This window comes from Pinus tabuliformis, chromosome 2_2, assembly GCF_031772625.1.
Source record: "Pinus tabuliformis cultivar Carrire ecotype Pingquan chromosome 2_2, CPIR1, whole genome shotgun sequence".
NCBI lineage: Eukaryota > Viridiplantae > Streptophyta > Pinopsida > Pinales > Pinaceae > Pinus > Pinus tabuliformis.
The window spans coordinates 1072277666-1072298152 of record NC_142300.1 but is presented as its reverse complement, the minus strand read 5'-3'; positions in this window follow the sequence as shown (position 1 = coordinate 1072298152).

Here is a 20487-nt window from a genome sequence, read left to right as displayed (position 1 = left end):
TTATAGGAAAACTCATGCAACTGATAGTAACATGTCCTTGACATTTAGCTCAACTGGGCCTTTCTTTGAATAGACATGTGTGAGAATCTGATGAGAGAATCTTCAGTTATCTTGAGTACACTTATTCAGTGCATGCATGCATCAATTGACTGATAACTCAGAATTAGTTCCTCAAGCAGTTTGGAACTAATTTAACTAGACTTAACTCAGTAAATTGAGCTAACTAATTACAACTCAAATATAACTCAATCTTATCTCCTTAATTAAGGATAATCTCCTTAATTTAAGGGATAAGTGTTGCATGACTTTAGAAAGACTTCTAACTTGAATTTCTCCAACTAATTAATTCAAGATGAATTAATTAATTATCTCCAAGCAGCTGGTGAGACTAAATTCGAATTTAAATTCACAATTTTAATTCAAGGACAAATTAAAATTGGAATATTTTGGATTCTATTTTTATCATTTCTTGTTTCTATTTTCAACAATTCCCACCCAAGAGAAACAAGCTCTTTGGTTTAAGTAAAGAAACTAATTGCACCAATATGTGTTTTCTACAACTTAGTTTCAAAAGGTGTGCTATTCTTTCCAATATCAACATGGAGTTGACATGTGGCATTTAAAATATATATTAATAACTAGAGAGTAATTTCTTTTGTGCTCAACATAAAGTTGACACATGGGATTTGAAATATATATTAAGCAAGAAATTATTTCACTGTTTGTCATAAATAAAAATTTTCAATAACCACAAAGAATAAAATATATAGGAATTTTATATATATTGAAATTAAATGGAAGTACCAAAATTCTCAAAATCTGTACTTTTTATACATCCATGTATAAAAGATGTATAATTCCTTCATTGTTCAGGATATATATATGTATTTTATTTTTTATACACATTTTTTTAATTAGATGCTTAATTTGGAATTGATGTCGAACATTTAAAAATATATATTAATAACAATTCTTTTTTTTTTATATATATGAACCATAAATAAAATATTACAAGTACCATAAAATATTTCAAAATTAATTATATATAATATATAAAGGCCAATTGAAATAGAATATTTCTCATCACACTCATAAGTATTATATTATAGATAACAATATGAAATAGATGTATAAATGAACTCATAAGTATTATAGATAACAATATAAAAGAGATGTATAAATGAATTCATTGTATTTAAAACAAATATGAATAAAAAAATATTTCAAATACAATATTTCTACACACATTATAATTAAAACATTTCAAATGTATTATGAGTCAAATATATAGGTCTTCCATAATCAACATGGTATTGATATGGAAAATATTTGTAATTCCTTTCATTCTCAATATCAAATTGAATCTATGAAAACCATTAAAATGCAAACCTATTTTTAAAATATGAATCTTCATTAACACTAACTCATATATTATTCTTATCCAACCAAAAAAAATTCTAACTATACAAATGAAAACAATAAATTCTTACTCAATAAAAATCATCTATAAGTTTAATGATAACAATAAATTCTTACTCAATGAAAATCATCTATAAGTTTAATAATAAGAGCATTCCTAGTTTTCCATATAAAAGCATACCTCCCATAACTTTTATAGCAATAACAAATAAAAGGAACGGATTCCTATATATATCCTTGGTGTTATACTCTTGATTTATTATCCATTGAAAAGGGTCAAGATACAATCCACATTTTTTATAAGCAACCCTTGATTTATTATCCGTAGAAAAGGGGCAAGATACAATCTTTTATTCAAATTTGTATGTGAAAGATTGCATATTTAAGGATTTAATCTCTTTTAATCTATATTAAATTTAAAATTAAATTAAAATAAATTATTCATATATGGAAAAAGCATTTGTTTTAATGGTTTATCTATTTTTTTTATTTAATTATATTTACATACACAATATATTAACTCTATAAAAAAATATATACATTTACTTTATATACACACTATTAAAATATTTTAATTAAAAATTAATTATATATAGATATAAATAAAAATAATTGTTTGGTATTTTGATTATTAATATAGTTTTAAATTACACACATTAATTTTAAGTTTACTTCATAACATGAAGTATAAAATACTTTTTATTTTTCCTTTTTAATTACTTTTATTTTTTATTTTTTATTTTTATTTATAAAATAAATAAATAAATACATTTTTAATTACTTTATTTTTATATATTTTAAATTAAAATAAATATCAAAATATTTGATTTATTATTAACCTTAAATTTTATATACATATTAAACACTTAATTATATATATCTTACTCTAACCATTTCCAAGTCAATGGAAAAAAAACAGATGATTCCTGCCTTAAAAAACAATGGCTACACTTTTCAACTTAGCCAAATGAAAAGAACAATTTTTTATAACAAAAAAAATCTACATACATAGGACAACTGGAAAACAATGAATACACTTTTCAAATCAGAAAATAAATCCGACACAACTAGTGTTTTATAATGCATACCTTCAATGTTAAAGGAACAGAACACATCTTTATCATTTGGAGTGCAGAAAGCACCTCTCAACTAACCAAATGGAAAAAAACAAATTCCTGCCCTTAAAAGTGAAAACCATGAAATCCTAGGGATTGATATGAAAAGAACAAGTTCCTACTCCTACAAATAAAAACAATAAATCCTACAAAACTGATGTTTTATAAAGCATACCTTCAATGTTAAAGGAACAGAACCCATCTTTATCATTTGGAGTGCAGAAAGCACCTCTCAATTAACCAAATGAAAAAACAAATTCCTGCCCTTAAAAGTGAAAACCATGAAATCCTACGGATTGATATGAAAAGAACAAGTTCCTACCCCTACAAATAAAAACAATAAATCTTACAAATAAAAACAATAAATCCTACAAAGCATATCTTCAATGTTAAAGGACGGATTGATATGAAAAGAACAAGTTCCTACTCCTACAAATAAAAACAATAAATCTTACAAATAAAAACAATAAATCCTACAAAGCATATCTTCAATGTTAAAGGAACAGAACTCATCTTTATCATTTGGAATGCAGAAAGCACCTCTCAACTAATCAAATGGAAAAAGCAAATTCCTGCCCCTAAAAGTGAAAACCATGAAATCCTAAAAATTAATATGAAAAGAACAAATTCCTACCCTACCAATAAAAACAATAAATCCTACAAATAAAAACAATAATGCAATTAATTTCATCCGGATAAAAAATAGTTGTCCCATAACCAAGACACGACATGGATGATGGCAGTATAGGTTTCAATCGCTATCCCGTCGGATTGATGTTTCTGTCACTACATTCACGTGGGATGTGAACTAAAGCAAAGGCACAAACCAAACTATACGACGGCAAATAGTGACAATTTGCAATAAAGTCACGTGGGATGTGAAGTAAAGCAAAGGCACAAACCAAACTATACGACGGCATATAGTGACAATTTGCAATAAAGTCAAAGAAAACGTTGTATTCCATTTTTCATTTAATTTTGTGTAAAATAAATGACATGGAGGACGGCCGTATACGTTTCAATCACCATCCCGTCGGATTGATGTTCGTGTCACCACATTCACGTGGGATGTTAACAAAAGCAAAGGGCAAAGCGAAAGTGTACAACGGAAAACAGTGACAAGTTGTAGAAAACTGAAAGAAAACGTTTATCTTTCGTTGGAGTTATGTTAGGATTTATAATATTTTTATTCGATATGTTTATATGCTTCCTCAAACAAATTATTCCACAGACCCTTGTTAGCCAAATAAAAATAAAAAATTAATATGCATTTTATAATTAAAAAATTAATATGCATTTTATAATAAATTTGTTAGCCATTTTATCTTGAAGATAAAAATAAAAATAAAAAATTAATATGCATTTTATAATTAAAAAATTAATATGCATTTTATAATAATTTATTTAATGAAATTTTAAATTTAAATTAATATGATATTCTATTACTTTTTTAAGTTTAAAGTGACTAATATTTTTAAACCTAATTTTAATATTTCAATATTATGTTTTAAAATAAATGAAATTAATTATATTTTTTATTATAATTTTTTTTCGAAATTAAAACTTTATGCTTTATTTTATTTGAATTAAAGTAATTTTATTTAAATTCTAAGTTAAATTTACTGAAATTGTTTTTCTTTTAATATATAAAAATAAATTTAATCCAAAAAATATTACTATATCTTATGTAAATTCAAATTAATTTAAATATTAACAATTAATTTAAATGGTTGCATGGAGGTGGGTCTCTTTTCTACAAACAAGGGGGTTTCATACACTAATTTGGTGTCTCGCTTCGCTGTGACTTAAAAAATGGATATTATTATTATATATGTTTATATCCATTGAGATATTAAAAAAAGGTTAATATAAATAAGAAAAATTATTTGATTGTAAAAATAATATATAAATTTACATTATTTTAATTATAAAAAATAGTATATCATATGTAAACTCATATTAATTAAAATATTAAAAATTATGTATTTAATATATGTTTTTTTTGCTAAAGCAAGAGTGATTCCTTCTCATTCAATGGCTAAAAAGTTACAAAACTATGTTACAAGTCTCGGCCAAAAAGTCAACGGGAGCAGCCGGTGACCACCAAGCCTCAAAAATCAGGCCTCAGTTCCACAAAACTCTGTGAACACATGGTCGGGGGGAAAACGACAACTCAAAATGCCTACAAATTGACAAAACCCATGGACATGAAAGGAAAATAAACCCAATTCAAGTGTTCTATCAGGTTCGTCCTGGGGGATAAATCCCGTGCTACTTTGACATCCAAAACCCAAGAGCCACCACAATGATCACAATAAGCTCGGAGGATAACACATCCAACTAGCTCGATGAACTGAGGCCGTAGATCTTCACCCACCAGATTCGACAGTTGAGGAGAATATCAAGCGAAGAAGAAGCTCAAGGATAACCCGCCCGATATAGGTGGTTTTCTCTCTCTGCCCGCTGCCACGTGGTGATTGATGAATGGCATCGGAGGCAAACCATAAAAAACCACTTGGGGTCTTGGGAGCACCCAATAAACCACTAAACCGCTTGACCTCTGTTTTCTTTGAGAAAGGAAACCACTCTTTCTCTGCATCCTTCCATCCATTAGAAAGCTTTCGTCGCGCCGATGTTGAGGTCTTCTGCTTGATGAATCCTTGTCCACCATTCACTTAATTTCCCAATTGCTATGTCTCCTTCATACTATGATAATCCTCATTGTCTGCGCATGCAAGATTGTGGCCTTTTGCTCTCAAATTCCCTACGGGTGTTAGTTCCCACCTGTAAATACTGTGATCATTTTTACAGAGCACCCCTTCATTTGCTAGCCGGTCTGCTAATATGTTTGCATTTTTGCGCACATGTACAAAACTTAGGGTTCTCAGGATTCTTAGATGCAATTGAATACGACGATAGACCTACAAAAGTCGCAGTGATTCGAGACTTTCTCTGGTGCAAAGCCATTTGCTATTTTTTTTATTGAATTAATTGTTAATTCAGAGTCGGCTTCTATTATGGAGTTCGTCATATTGAAATCTTTCAGAATCTCTAAGCACTGCTCTATGGCCATGAGTTCCGCCATGTTGTTGGTAGCATTCCCTAAATGACTGTGGAAGATGACAATTATATTCCCCTTGTCATCCCTTATAGCTCCTCCATAACCTGCAACCCTTGGGTTTCCTTTCGAGGCTCCATCTGTATTGAATTTGAAGTAGCCAGGGGCGGTGGTTGCCAGTAATCCTGCCTCATTGTAGAGTGTGTTGCAATCCGATTGTGCCCTGGGGGACCAGCTTCTGTAGGCCCAAAAGCCGAAGAATGCGAGCCTCCTGGTGTGATGGAGGATTCTCAGGAGGTTGCTTCTGAATGGTATTTATAGTTTCTTTGAGTTTCCTTAAGAGTTGAGCTATTATGTTTTGGGGTGGGCTATATTTATCATTGAAAATTCTGTTATTGCGTTCTTTCCAGACATTCCAGATTAAAAAGCCTGGTATCAATGTCTAGGCTATGTTGACTATCTCATTCTCAAAAAGTTTTTTCCTCCAATTCTTTAAGGTTTTGGAGATGTCATTTTCATCCCTGTCAATTTGCCTGAAGATAGAGACAACCCAGTTCCATAAGGTTGAGGTGAAGGTACAGAGGTCGAGAAGGTGATCCCTCGTTTCTTCCTGGATACCACATAACTGGCATCTGGATGGTCCTGCAAAACCTTTCTTTCTAAGATTTTCCCAAGTCAGAATGTTTTTTTGATGAACCATCCATTAAACAACTTGATTTTCATCCAGTGAGGGTGCTTCCATAGGTCCTTCCAAATTTTATCCGGGTTTGAAAAATTGTAACGAGTGGCAATTTATTTAGCTTCCTTGAATTTGAAGTTACCCTCACTACTGCTTCCCCATCTAAGTTGATATGTTCCTCTTTTCCAGGATTGTAGCAAGAGCTTTAGCCTGGGTCTTCAGAGGAGTCTCTTCAGTGTACACTGGTACTTTCCATGTTCTCCATTTGTCATTGTTCCTTGTCTTATCCCAAAAGTCACTGACCTTTTTTAGTCCTTTGTTGACAGTTTCCTCTTTGAGAATATCTAGTCCTTCTCTACTTAAGTTGGGCTCCTACTGCCAGTTATCCTCCCAAAACCAGGAAAGGTTCCCATTTCTAGTCGCCCAAAAGCTATGATTCTGAACTAAATCTCTATTCTCCCAAGAATTGTTCCAAATATGGGAGCCTCAGATATGTCTGGTCATTCTGATTAGGTCCCATTCTTGCCAGTCCTTTGCATATTTCTATTTCCAGAGCTTGGCCCAAGGGTTGCTTAGTTCCTTCAGCCATCTCCACCAATGTTTGGCCCCCAAATTTTTTTTGAGAGTTTCTGGGTCATGGAGACCTAGACCCCCATGAGATTTGGGTTTGCAAAGTTTGTCCCAAGCTACCAGAGCCCATTTCTTTTTTTCCTCCCCTTTTCCCAAAATAAAATCTCTTTGCATGTTCTTGATTTGTTGGGCTACTCCTCTAGGGCTAAGAAGAGCTGAAAATAGAGCCCATTTCTTTTTTTCCTCCCCTTTTCCCCAAAGAAAATATCTTTGCATGTTCTTGATTTGTTGGGCTACTCCTCTAGGGATAGGAAGAGCTGAAAACATATAAATTGGAATAGATTGCAGGACTGCCTTTGTGATAACGAGCCTGCCAGCTAGATTTAAAGATCTACTTGTCCATTTGTTGATTTTTTCCTTCAGTTTATTAGTCAATGGCTCCCAAACTTCTTTGCTCAGAGGTTTTTCAGTGAGAGGTATTCCCAGATAGTTGGAGGGAAGATGGTCTCTCCGAAAGCCAAGAATTCTGGAGAGGTTTCTCTGAATGGCAATATTTATATTGAAAAACATACTTTAGATTTTGAGAGACTTACCTCTGTACCAGCTGCTAAAGAAAAATCTTGCAGAATTTGTTTGTAAGCTTTGGCTTCTTTGACCGTTGGTATGCCCTGTAACATGGTGTCATCTACAAATTGCTGATGAGTCAGAGAGTCTCCGTCCTGGGTGAGCTTGAGACCCTGGATTGTGCCTTCCCTTTTGGCAGAAATGATCGCTTTGCCTAATCCTTCCATCATAAGGATAAAGAGAAAGGGAGAGAGCGGATGTCCTTGCCTAAGAGCTCTTGAGGGCCGAAAGGATCTGGATGGAGAACCATTGAGAAGGATAGAAAAGCTAGCAGATGTTACCAAAGCCATAACCCATCTTATCCATTTTTGGTCAAAGCCATCTGCTATTAGAACTTATTTGATGTACAACTAGCTTAGTTTGTCATAAGCTTTCGCTAGGTCCAGTTGTATGATCATCCCTGATTGCTTATTATACTTGAGAGAGTGCACTATTTCATGAGCTTGAATGATGTTATTGAGAATTTTCCTTCCTTCCAGATATCTAGTTTTCTCCTCTGACATGAGAGTTGGAAGAAGGGGCTTAAGTTTGCTTGCAATAACTTTGGAGATGATTTTGTATATTACATTACAGAGGGCTATGGGTCTGAATTGATCTGGAATCATTGCTTTATCCTGTTTAGGAATTAAGGCTATGAAGGAGGTATTTAGCACTTCTAGGATTGTTCTTGAAATTCTTGAATCCTCCACCACCTCCATAATGTCCTATTTGACTATTTCCCAGCTTGCCTTGAAGAAGTTAGTTTTGAAACCATCTGGTCCAGGAGCTTTCCCATTGTGCATCTCATTAATTACTTCTTTTACCTCCTCTTCTGTCACTGGTCTGTTGAGATTATAATTGTCTTCCCTGGTTACCAGTTTTGGAATATGCTGCATAAATCTTTTGATAGCTAGCGATCTGTCTAAGATAGGCTCCTCTGCTATATTTTGAAAATGTTGTACCAGAATGGATTCCATATCTTTGTGTGTGCTTAGCTCTTTCCCTTGAGGATCTATGAGCTTTGTGATTCGATTATGAGCCCGATGTTCCATGGTTGATTTGTGGAAAAACCTTGTATTTCTTTCTCCTTCTTTAAGCCATTTCACTCTTGACTTTTGCTTCTAAAATATTTCTTCGTGCTGACCCCTGGTGTCCCATTCCTATTGGAGAGAGTCAGCTTACAATTTCTTATCCTCAATAAAGCCTTCCTTGATAAGAATTTGGTTAATTTTCTGTAGCTTTTGTTCCACTTCTCTTTTGGCTTTAAAAATATTGCCAAACTCACTTTTGTTCCAATCTTTGAGTTTGACCTTAATGTGTTTGAGTCTCTGTTGCAGAATGAACATTTTCATGCCTTGAACGGGTAAATCTTCCTTCCACCACTTATCAATATTGGAGATGAAGTCAGGGTGAGTAAGCCAAAAATTTTCAAACCTAAAAGGTCTATTCCTTGGAGTGCCAATAAAAGAAGCTTCTAATTGAATCGTCCAGTGGTACGACCCTCCAAAAGGAAGGATTAAAGCATTCAAGTTAGGTCCAGAGAGGAAGAGTTTCTCTGAGATGATGAATCTATCAAGTTTTGAGGCAACTTGGGAAGCTCCTCCCCTTTTATTTTTCCATGTGAAGACTCCATTTACTATTTCTAAGTCCACTAGCCTCAAAATGCTTAGGAAGTTCTTGAAGGCAATAGAGTCTCTTCCTATTACTCTAGTTCCTCCTCTCTTTTTTTCCGTGAGAGATTTGATCATGTTGAAATCTCCACCCAGAATCTAGGGCATTACTGGGTGTCTCTCCCTTAGCTCCTCTACTGAGGTGAGAAGCTGGAGCTTGTCTTCAGATTTTTGAGGACCATAGACATTTGTGACCATATAGATTTCCTTATCACCAAAAGGTTGGATAACCATTGAAAGGTAGTTCCTAGATTCTTCCGCATCCAGAATGCCAAATTTCTGAGGATTCCAAAGAGTAAGTATCCCACACACTGTGTTATTGGCTTTGACTTTTAGGTGCTCATATTTAATGAGCCATTTGCTATGTATCTACCGAAATTTATCTATGGGACATTTTGTTTCCTGTATGAACACCATATCTGGGTTTTCTTCTTTTAATCTGTTATTGAGATTCCTCTGTTTCCGTTTACTTCCTAGACCCCTGATGTTCCAAGTTGTGAGCTTCATAACGATGGGTTTTTGAATGAGTAACTGGTGAGATATTTCATCTTACCTGAGTTGATCATGAGCTTTCCACACTCTGTTAGCAACTCATTTTATCTTTTTCTTCCTCTTTTCCTACCTGGGTTCTTGGCCGAGTGTCCTGATATTTCCTCCATTGGCTTGACCCCTCTATGGTCCTGGATTTCATGGCTTCTTTTAATTCCTGAGGATTTTCTCTGAGATCTCTAGAGGAAGAGATGTTGTACTCTATCAAACTCCTCTAGTGATAGGGAGTCTATCCCTTTGTTGGTTTCCTGGTTTAAGAATTTTTCTAGATCAAGATTCTCCCTCTCAAGAATCTCATGTAGTTCTTGGTCCTCTGTCCCAACTACACTTGGGGTCATCTCCTGGTCCCTACTTAGTTCCATGTTATTTGGTATGGTTTCCTATTGTTTGTTGTTTTCCTGTATTATTTCCATGTTGTCCTCCTTTTCCTACTCTATAGGATGGTTGTCTAGTGTAACTACCTTTCCAATGTTCCCCCCTTCTTCTTCTAAAATTTCAAAACTGTTGTGACTTGCTAGCTTGTTTTCACTCTGTTTTTTCTGGTACTTTCTTCCTCCTCCTTTCCCTCTGCCTCCCATCTTGGTGAATCCTTCAGGATCTTTGCTTGTGTTGGTTCTCGGATTATCCTCCCTTTTGTTTTGTGGGCAATCTCTAAATAGGTGCCCATGTTCATGACATTTCCGACATCTAAAAGGGACATGTTCATAGTCCACCGCCTGTACCCATTCCTCATCATAAACTTCTATGACAACTTCATCCGGGAGTGCTCCCGATAGATCCATTTCCACACATATTCTTGCAAAGGAGGTATATTTTCCTTACAGAGTTGCCTTTGATACTTCTAGAAAATGTCCTAATTTATTTCTTATAGCTTTTAAGGATTCAGGCAACCAATAATCTAGAGGTAGGGAGTAAAGTCTTATTCATATCGGGACCGATGTGAACGTTTCTTTCTCCAAGACAAAGTTCATTACCCATGGTCGCATATATAGTCTTGCAACAACATAGAAGTAGGGTCCTCCTTCAAACACTCAGTCTTTGTCCTCTAAGCTAGTGAAAACCACTGTGAAGAAACCCTTGGACCCTAGATGCAGAGTTATATCTCCCTTTGGTTTCCAATTGTTTCTTATCCATGTGTACATATTCTTCTTTGTGGGTCATATACCCATAAACTTGCATATAATAGCATAAGTCGCCATGTGATCTCTGTGCTCCTGCAGTGCAGGATCATTCAGAACCACCTGGGGTTTGATGGTTGACTTGGGCTTAGAAGGTCCTACTATAGATTTGTACCCATTTTTCTGACTGCTGTCCTCTGGTCTCTACTCCCTTCTAACCACCCCGTGAGTTTCTTGTTGTTCATCATCCTTGCTGCTTTCCGGTTCTTTTGAGTCTGTCTTCTTTTTTCTGGCCCCCAAGGGTTTCCTGAATCCATTCAAACTTGTTTCCCTGCTTCTATTTGATACGACATTGCTATAGGAGGGAGTGGAACTCCCTCCTCTTGGCCCCTCCATTGTTACCATCTCCCTCCTCCTGTTGCTCTCTATCCTAAACCCTAGCTCCATTGGTCTCCAGATCAAACCTCATGTATTTAATATGTGTTCATATCGATTGAGATATTAAAAAAAAAGTTAATATAAATAAGAAAAATTATTTGATTGTAAAAATAATATATAAATTCATATTATTTTAATTATAAAAAATAGCTAAGTTGAAAAGTTTGTTTTATGTCAAATTGTGGGAGTGAAAATTAATTTCGATTTAAGTCTTTGAACCAATTTGTTTATAGATTAATAAAATATTATGAGATGATGATGATGATGATGATGATGATGGAGGATTAATTAAGAAACTATAATATTTTATAGGGAGAAAAGCATCCTAGATCACGACGACAACACTATCAGACCTTAAGAAGGAAAAAGATTAGTTAAGAAACTATAATATTTTATTTCCGTGATCGAAAAGAAGGGGGAAAGAACTCCTAGATCACTATAGTTTTGATGACTTAATAAGTCAAGAAAAGCACTCCTAGATCACTATAGTTTTATTAAATTAATAAGTTAAGAACGTTGGTAGTGACAATGATGATAATGATGATGAAAAGAAATGCCCACTACAACTAATATGGCCAATAGGACCTTAAGAAAGAAAGAGATGAATTGAGAAACTTTAACATTTTATTTATGTGATCGAAAAGAAAGGAGAGAAGTGCATAGTTTTGTTGACTTCACAAGTCAAGAAGGTTGGTAGTGTGAACAATATTTTGAAAATTAGAATGGATTTGAGTAAGAGTTAGGAAATCCAGGAGAAAGTGTTTTTCATCTTCAACCCTCTTAGTATCACAAAGGTGACAGACTCTTTGTCCCAAGATATTTTGGAAATCGACAAATGCCTAGTTTCACTTTGAAGCTTATGAGAGTTAGTTCTTATCTTGGCAATGTTCATTTCCTTCTTAGCATTGGTCAAGATAGAAAAATAATTCTGGTTATCAAGGGTGGCATTGATCACCTTCTTATGATACCTTAGCCTCCTTTTCCCCTCTAACTCCTTATTATCCCGTAATTTATCCTTAAATTTGGAAGTAATAATATTTTTAATATTATCCTTATTCTCTGAGATGATCTCCTCCTTTACCCCCAATGGTCTAGCTAAGATTAGGCATCCTTATGCCAACCTCGCTTAAGCCAAAGGTGGGGATTTTGGCTAGAGTTAGAAGCAACTTTGGGGAGCCTCTTGGTTTCCATGTTGTGTAACTTCTTCTTATACATGAGATACCTAATCATAGCCATGCTTTCAATTGGGGAAAGGCTAGCTTCAATCATGAGGAAAGGGTAGGGAGTATTTCCTTAATCTTGAAAATACTACACAAAAGGGTGGTTTGAGATGTTTTTTAAAGATGAAAATATTTTTTTGTCTTAAATTTTTTTCTTCATTATGTTCAATTAAAAATAAGATAATTAAGTGTCTTAATTAAGAGGAAATAAATAATTAACCCCGGGAGTGATGTTGATTATTTTTAACTGTCTTAATGAGACAAAATAAATAATCACCATAGGGAATGATGTTGAATTTTTTGACTTAATATGGCATGATGAAAATTATAGGGCAGGAATAACTTCATTATATTAGGCTTAATTTCCTAAAACCATATGTGATTGAGAAAACAATGTTTTAGATGCTGAGGAATTAGATAGATTAGGTTTAGGTATTTAGATATTAGGAAGGATGGTTGTGTGGGTGGGTCAGTGTTGAAGGAATGAGTTAGCAAACTACTCATGGGGTTCAGTTAACTAGGATTCATTGTTGGTAAGTCTCCACAATTCATCACCACCAAAGCTTGACAAAAAATAGAAAGACTACCCCCAACCTCCAAGCAAATCGATCCAAAGAAACAAGTGTGCTAGATCAAGAGATTGGTGTTGAGGGTGAGAAATAAGCCATAGTAGTAACTAGATCCTTCCATCTCTTGATTACCCATATCGATAGCCACCATCAATCTACAACAAGGTAGCAGTAAAGGTAGCCACCATCAGAGATAGGGTTAGAGGCAAAAAACACACAGATAGAGAATACCATGGGAAAGGAAAAGACTAAGGCATGGGGAATTCCTGACCCTTTTTGGGGTGAGCCCCCATGATAGGGAATGAAGGATTTTTTTTATTATTTTTTTTGGTGCGGGGGGCGGGGCGGCTCTATTTAAAAGTTTACATATGGTTTTAAAAACCCAATTTAGGATTTGGTAGATTTGGAGTCGTCAACCACAAAATTAAATTTGAAGTGGTGGTTGGGCCATAATGGAACATCCATCAAAGGCAGTGTTCCATCTGCAATGGCAAGATGTGCTAGAATGATCAATTGCGGCACCCAAAACATAACAATATACCCCTGATTCTTCTCCACCATGTGACCATGGAATCCCTAAGGGAGGAAATCTAGAGCGATGAGGACGTCTTCGATCCAGAGTGAGGCAGTGTCCGCAGAACCCAAAAGAAACTGATACAATGTAAAAGAACCAAAAATGAATTATTGTCCTCGTCATATTCCAACCTTTTCTGGGTAAAAATATGTGAACTTATATGTTTAATGTATTAATAGAGGTAGAAAATTTGGCATGGAAAATTTTAGGGGCTAATGTTCGCCCAGTAGGCTAATTTTCCATGATTTTTCCACAAAAAAAGATTCACCAATTTCCATTCTTTATAAAAGATGATTCGCCCAAATTTTAGAATATAAAATTATTTTACCTTAAAAATCACCAACATTATATAGAGACTATATATAAAATCATTATAAATTTGAATAGTTTTACAAATATATCAATCAACATTTTATAGTTTGCATATTAGGGATTAGTGAGATTCGCCAATGTTTTTAAACTTCAAGAAAATTTTCCATCCTTAGAATTTTCCTTGGAAAATTGGTACTTATATTGGATGCAATTCTGCACTTTGGTTTATTTGGTTGCATGTAATTTTCTTATCAGTCTCAACAAGAATTATTTCTTAGAAAAGTATGCATTTTGATGGTTATTTGTTGCTTGAAGATGATCATTGTTGCCACTGAGTGTTGTTCTTATTAAAAAAAAAATTATGTTCAAATCGTGTTTCTGACTTAATGACAAAATATTCAACAACAATGCAATTTTTTCTGAGATTGAAAAGTGAAAAGGCCCCAATTTTATTTCTATGAGAAAAGTGATTGTCCTTCCATAATTCAAGGTGGAATGGACATGCATAGTTTAATATGCCTACATATATCCCTTTTTAGCTTCGACAAGTGAAAGTCTTTAATAGGTAGGGCTTAAGGGCATTGGTTACTAAGATAGTCCTTTCCCTTGTTTTATCTCATACCTCTTTAGGCTTCAAAAAAGATACATGGGAGGCTGCAGTCCAAATAGTGTATTTCCTATTGGACACTAAATGTCGAGGACACTTAGCATGTTGCACAAAACTATCTGACGTCTTAAACCCTAGGTACAACAAATCCTACATGCTCTATCATAATTATGTTGGCATTATGAAAAATGTGTTGTCCTTGATGGAAGCCTACTTAATAAATATGTAGACATGATGGTAGCGGGATGAGTATTCATGCCAATACAGATTGAATATCAGTTCAAAGATAGAGGAATGATAAATATAAAGTTTGAAGAAGTATACACAAGTCTGTGAAGCAAAGTTGCGTACATACTCAAATATGGTGAAGCAAAGTTGCATACAGTTTCTTCACCATAGTATTCTGTTGTGGTCACCAACAACCCCCCTCTTTGTTTAGTATTAGCAATAATATCAAGCAAAGGGGGACCCTTAACAAAAAATCTCAAAAATATTTTTATCAAAATTTTTGTATTTAACTCCCTAAAAGCTATATCGCATCGCAAAGAGAGAGTGAAGCGTTTTTCTATGCGCGTAAGTAAGCTGCGATGAAGCGATGCGATATTCATCGCATCACATATTTTGAAAGAGCCCTTAAAAGAAAGACCTAAGGAATCGCTGATGGCCGATATGCGACGTCGCATATCGCAACGTCGCATAAGCAGCGCACAATGAGCAAATGAAAATTGCGATATTGCGATTTGCGATTTGCGATCTTACAAAATTCGATTTTGCGATTTGCGATCTGCGACGAATGAGACTATTAATTGCTACGATACGAATCACAGAAACCACTCATCGCAAAGTTTCTTCGGCATGATCTGTAAACCCAAAATCGAGCGCTCACCTTAAGGGAAATTAATGATTGCACGCCTGAGTATCCAAAGATGATCGTGTTGCGTTTTTTGAAGAGTCAAGTCATTATGAGTGTCATGATTATGCATTCATTAGAACTTAGAGCTTTCATGTCAATCTTTTCGTCATTTCTCTTCTCCTTTGCGTAAACTGTGAGGCAACAACTAATATAAATCTATATGCAGGAAACATCTAAGGAGAAGGGGAAAGCGCCAATACTTGAAGAACAGAGAGGAGATGCCTTCGCAAATGGGTGCCGCATGCAGCAAAGCCGCGGATTCCAGAGTATCACTCCACAGACACTGATGAAAATAGACTATCCAAAACTTAGAGTCAAAGGCGCACAAAAGCAGCATGTTTGCAAAAGATCCTGAAGCTCAGATTGGATAAATCAAAAAGAAAAACGCTAAAAAGGGATGATGCTTCAGAAAAGCCTGGAACAAAGAACGGAAGCAATTTTCAAAACGTAAGATTGTTCAGGCAACGAAAACCCTAACTCATTGAGTCATTCGCACGGCCGGAAACCGAAATAGCAACAGCACAATCAGTTTGAAAGAAATCTGGGTTATACTAAGTATACACACAGCAAATAAACCCAGCCAGAGGAAGATTTTCAAAAATTTCTTCTAGTTTGTCAGAAAGAGGTGCCAGCTTTTGTTATTTCTACTTTTATTGCCCGAGCAAAAGGAAAAGACAACCAGCCGACTCTTTCCAGGCGAACCTCACATTGCTTACAGCACTAAGGAGCAGATACAGAAACGGTTAGAAATTAGATTCAATTTTTAAAAATAAATTTGTTTTAGTAAAAGGGCGGTCATTTGAAGCCGTTCCCTAAATTTGTGTAATTAAGATTAGTTAGTTAGTAGTATTTAACCCTTCTCATGGCATTTGGAGAAGGGTCTGGAAATTTGTCAAAAAACTTGTCCTCAGAACATGCACTTTTGCACCCTCGGAGGTGGTTTTTGATGAATGGATGGATCGAGATTTATTTATGTTTGCATTTTAATGTCTGCTACTGATGTTGCACTTCTGTACTCTTAGTAGATGTTAGAAGTAAGTAGAGATAAATCGTTATTGCTTGAAGTTTGTGAGTAAAATCAGTCATAAATGGTACTTTTATCTCTTGATTAATTTCTGCTCATATTCTCAGAGTGATATACAGCTGAGTTGTTTATATGTTGACGTGTGAATGTATGGGTTACCATTTGGCACTTTTGTACGGTGGAATCATTTGTTTGTGCTTAACATATGAATAACCTATCATGCGATATGCTGTTCACAAATGTTTTGCCTAACTTCTTATGCAGAATGGTTTATCTTAATTGATTTATATTCTTATGATAGCTGAATGATCTTTATTACCAGTTATTGTATGAAATCTTTTTAGATCGCATGATGAAAGAATCCTACCCCGGGTTAGTATAGATTAGATGTGTTGTTTTTGTTAGATTATAGTGGCATAGAGTCAGTTTAGAGTTTAGAATTAGATTAGCTTGAAATTACCTTTAGATTAGCATCATCAAAATCTACACACACACACACATCCTTTAAATTGGGAAGCTGGTCCCATCATCCCCAGTCGGACCCGCTACACCAAACGGGCAAGGAGCCGCCAACCAGGTTCCCGACCGTGTGGGTATCCCCCTTGTTGTTGACCCGATTTCAGGGCCCTCAACATATTTGGCGCTAGAAGGAGGGCACGAACTATGAATGGCAACTAAGTCAAAATCCAAATACCATTCTGAGAGTAAATCACCCTCATCAACTCCCCCGACTTCTCCAATACGGTTAAACCTGGAGTTAGAAGTCGCTCGAGTATCCACCGCTGCTACTTACCCTAATATATCAGACCAAATGATCATTGAACCCCCTGAAATTCAAACTTTGATTCGTAAACTCTAGGGATTCTCTATTTTTTCTCATAGGTCTGATAAATCTCACAGCAGCGTGACTTCACGGTACAATCCTGCTCATCCCCTGACCAGATTGAAAAGTGAAAAATTTGGTATTCAACCAAGTGAACTCCCTCTCCCTACTAGGAAAAGAGCAAGGAAAACACCACCAGAGTCTGACCGTGAGACTCTTTCATCTACTTCGTCCATTTCAACCCCCTCACCGCGAAGTCAACCACCCACATCCTCATCCCAAATCACTCATCCATCTTCCACGACCCTTCCTCTTCAATCATCAAAGACCATAATATCTTCATCTTCTCAGCATCAGGGACCGTCTTCTGCACTTTCATTAACTAGCGGCTCAACGATGGCCCAGTCTTCATGGAACAATCCTGGAGTGGTTTTGATGCCTCCACCCCTGAGCCCAATACCGGCCCATCCCAAGAAATGCCTACCCAAATTCAATCCAGAAACAGGCATGCTAGCCGAAGAGCATATCAATAATTTCATGCTTTCTGTTAATCTCAACGGAGTTACCAACGAGGATGTTGTCGTCCGGCTTTTTCCTTATACAATGCAAGGAACAGCCGGGTGATGGTACTTTTCGTTACCTTCCGGGTCCATCACAAGTTGGGACATTTTTCAAAGTCAATTCCTCACCAAGTTTGGCGATGACAGATCAATAGCGACATTGATCAATGACCTATCTAATCTTAAAGCTGAGACTAGAGAACCCATTAAAGATTTCAATTTACGGTTCAACAAGATCCTCAACAAAATTCCCGCTGCTTCTCAACCCAGCGAGGAAGTAAGATGTGAATGGTACATCACGGCCTTACCATCAAACTTGGCTATCTTCGTAGATAGGGCGAACAAGACGACCTTAGTTGAAAACTTGACTGAGGCGTTAGCAGTAGAAAAACGCGTAGTTTCCCTAGAAAAGAGATCTGCAATAGAAGAACGCAAATCTAAGAAAATCTCTTTCAAAGAGGACACCAAGAAGAAGCAAACGAAGGATCCTTTCGATATGGAAGGATTACAAAAAGTGTTAAAGGCCATGTCCAATGAGATGATTGACATAAGAAAACAAGTAGCAGAGACTTCTTCAAAAAAGCCCTACAGATCTTTTAAAAGAAATCTTCCCATGGAGATGAAACCACCCAATGCTATCTCAAACGTCGAATCTAAAGAAGAAGAAGAAGAAGAGAATACCACTGAAGGGCAGACCGATGATGAAGAAGTTGTGGAACTACAAGGAATGTAGGATTTCATCCTCCCACAAGAAGAAGATCAAGAAGCATTTCCGGTTAGCACACGAAGCAAAAATCAGCTTGATCCTCCCCAAAATACCCCCAAACAGAAGGGCGCAAGCCTTGCAACAAAAGATAAGGTCGCAACAAAGAGAACAACCGCTAAAGCGACCCAATTTAGCCCAGTCCAATCAGATCAGGCACCTCCATCAAGAACACTGATAGTGTCGGATGAAATGGAGTATAACATTATCGATGACATGAAAAAGACTAGGGCTAATATCACTCTTTACGAGTTGAGCAAATTGAAACATCAACAGAAAATAATGATGAAAGAATTACATGCTGTGCCTACTACATCTTTACCTACAGCTGTAGCTTCCCACAACATGGGAAGACCTCCAACCAACATGATCAATAAGATTGATCCAAATGACATTGCCTTGATTGGAGGAAGATCAAGATCTCATACTCCTCCTTTTCTTCTCACTTATGAAATTTTCAATAAAAACGTGCACACTTGCTTGGTTTATTCTGGTGCTTCAACGAATATTTTACCCAGATCAATATGTGCCAAATTGAATGTTCAGCCACAAAAATCCGCAGTGCACATAGTTCAACTTGATCGATCTCAATTTGAAGTTATTGGTGAACTTAACCAGGTGACCATAAGATTGTCGTCTAACCCGAAAGTATGCCAGGTTATCGACATTCTAGTAGCTGATATCCCTGAATTCTATGGTTTAATTCTTAGCAGGGATTGGTCTGAAAAACTCCACGGATATTTCTCAACCGACTGGTCGCACATGTGGTTACCCTACAACGGTAAACCCAATCAAATAAAGGTTGAACGAGAGTTGCACCAAAAATACATAGTGACTGAATTGGAAGGAGAGAATGAAGCAATAGCATACAACAGCAGTATCATAGGAAATTACTCAGTAGATTCTTTCCTCGGCAATTTCAATGCTCACACCTCACCTTACTTAGAAAATTCAGTTTTGTCCCAAGTTGAAAATTTTTCCCAAACTGATGATTCAAAGTGTTTTAAATTTTTAGATAACTCTGTAAATACATCTTTGTTTTGGAAATTATATTTTGATGGCTCTAAATCTAACGAGGGAGCAGGAGCAGGATGCGTTCTGATTAGCCCAGACGGAAACAAGACCATGCTTACATGCAGACTTGAGTTCGATTGCACAAACAATACAGCGGAATACGAAGCCTTGGTGCAAGGCCTATACAAAGCAATCAGGATGAATGTTAAGTATCTTCAAGTCTTTGGAGATTCTGAAATTGTCGTCAAACAGGTACGTAACACCAAACATTGCCTATCAAGTCATTTAAAGCACTATCAATCTTTAGTACAAGATCTGACTTCACATTTCATAGCATTCAATATTTCGTCAATCCCAAGACTCCAAAATGCGAGCGCAGACCTGTTAGCTAACGTAGCCTCTAGACTTATTCCCTCCGAAGATTTTAGTCCCGATAGGTTCTCAATAGAATTAATCTTTAGACCATCCATCCCTGACAACATCACCAACTGGAGGGTATTCAACGACGACCCTGACATTGTAAATTTCCTCACTTCTGAAGGATCCTACTCAAATCAAATAATTGACGAAGACCATCATGATCACCAAGTTCAACAAAATAGCACTGATAATGCTATACCTAAATCGGTGGTTAAGTTAGAAGATTTATATGATTTGAAAAGTCGTCTTAAAAGGTCTGCCAATTCTAAACTCTACAGTTCAACTCTGAATTATGAATTAGTGAACCTAGGAACCGATCAGAAGCCGCAAAACGTTAATCTAGGCCACGGCCTAGCCCCTGAAGAAAAATCAGCATATATCCGTCTTCTGAGACAATACAAAAACGTTTTTGCGTGGAATTACGATGAGCTGAAGACATACAACACTTCTATCATTCAACACACTATCC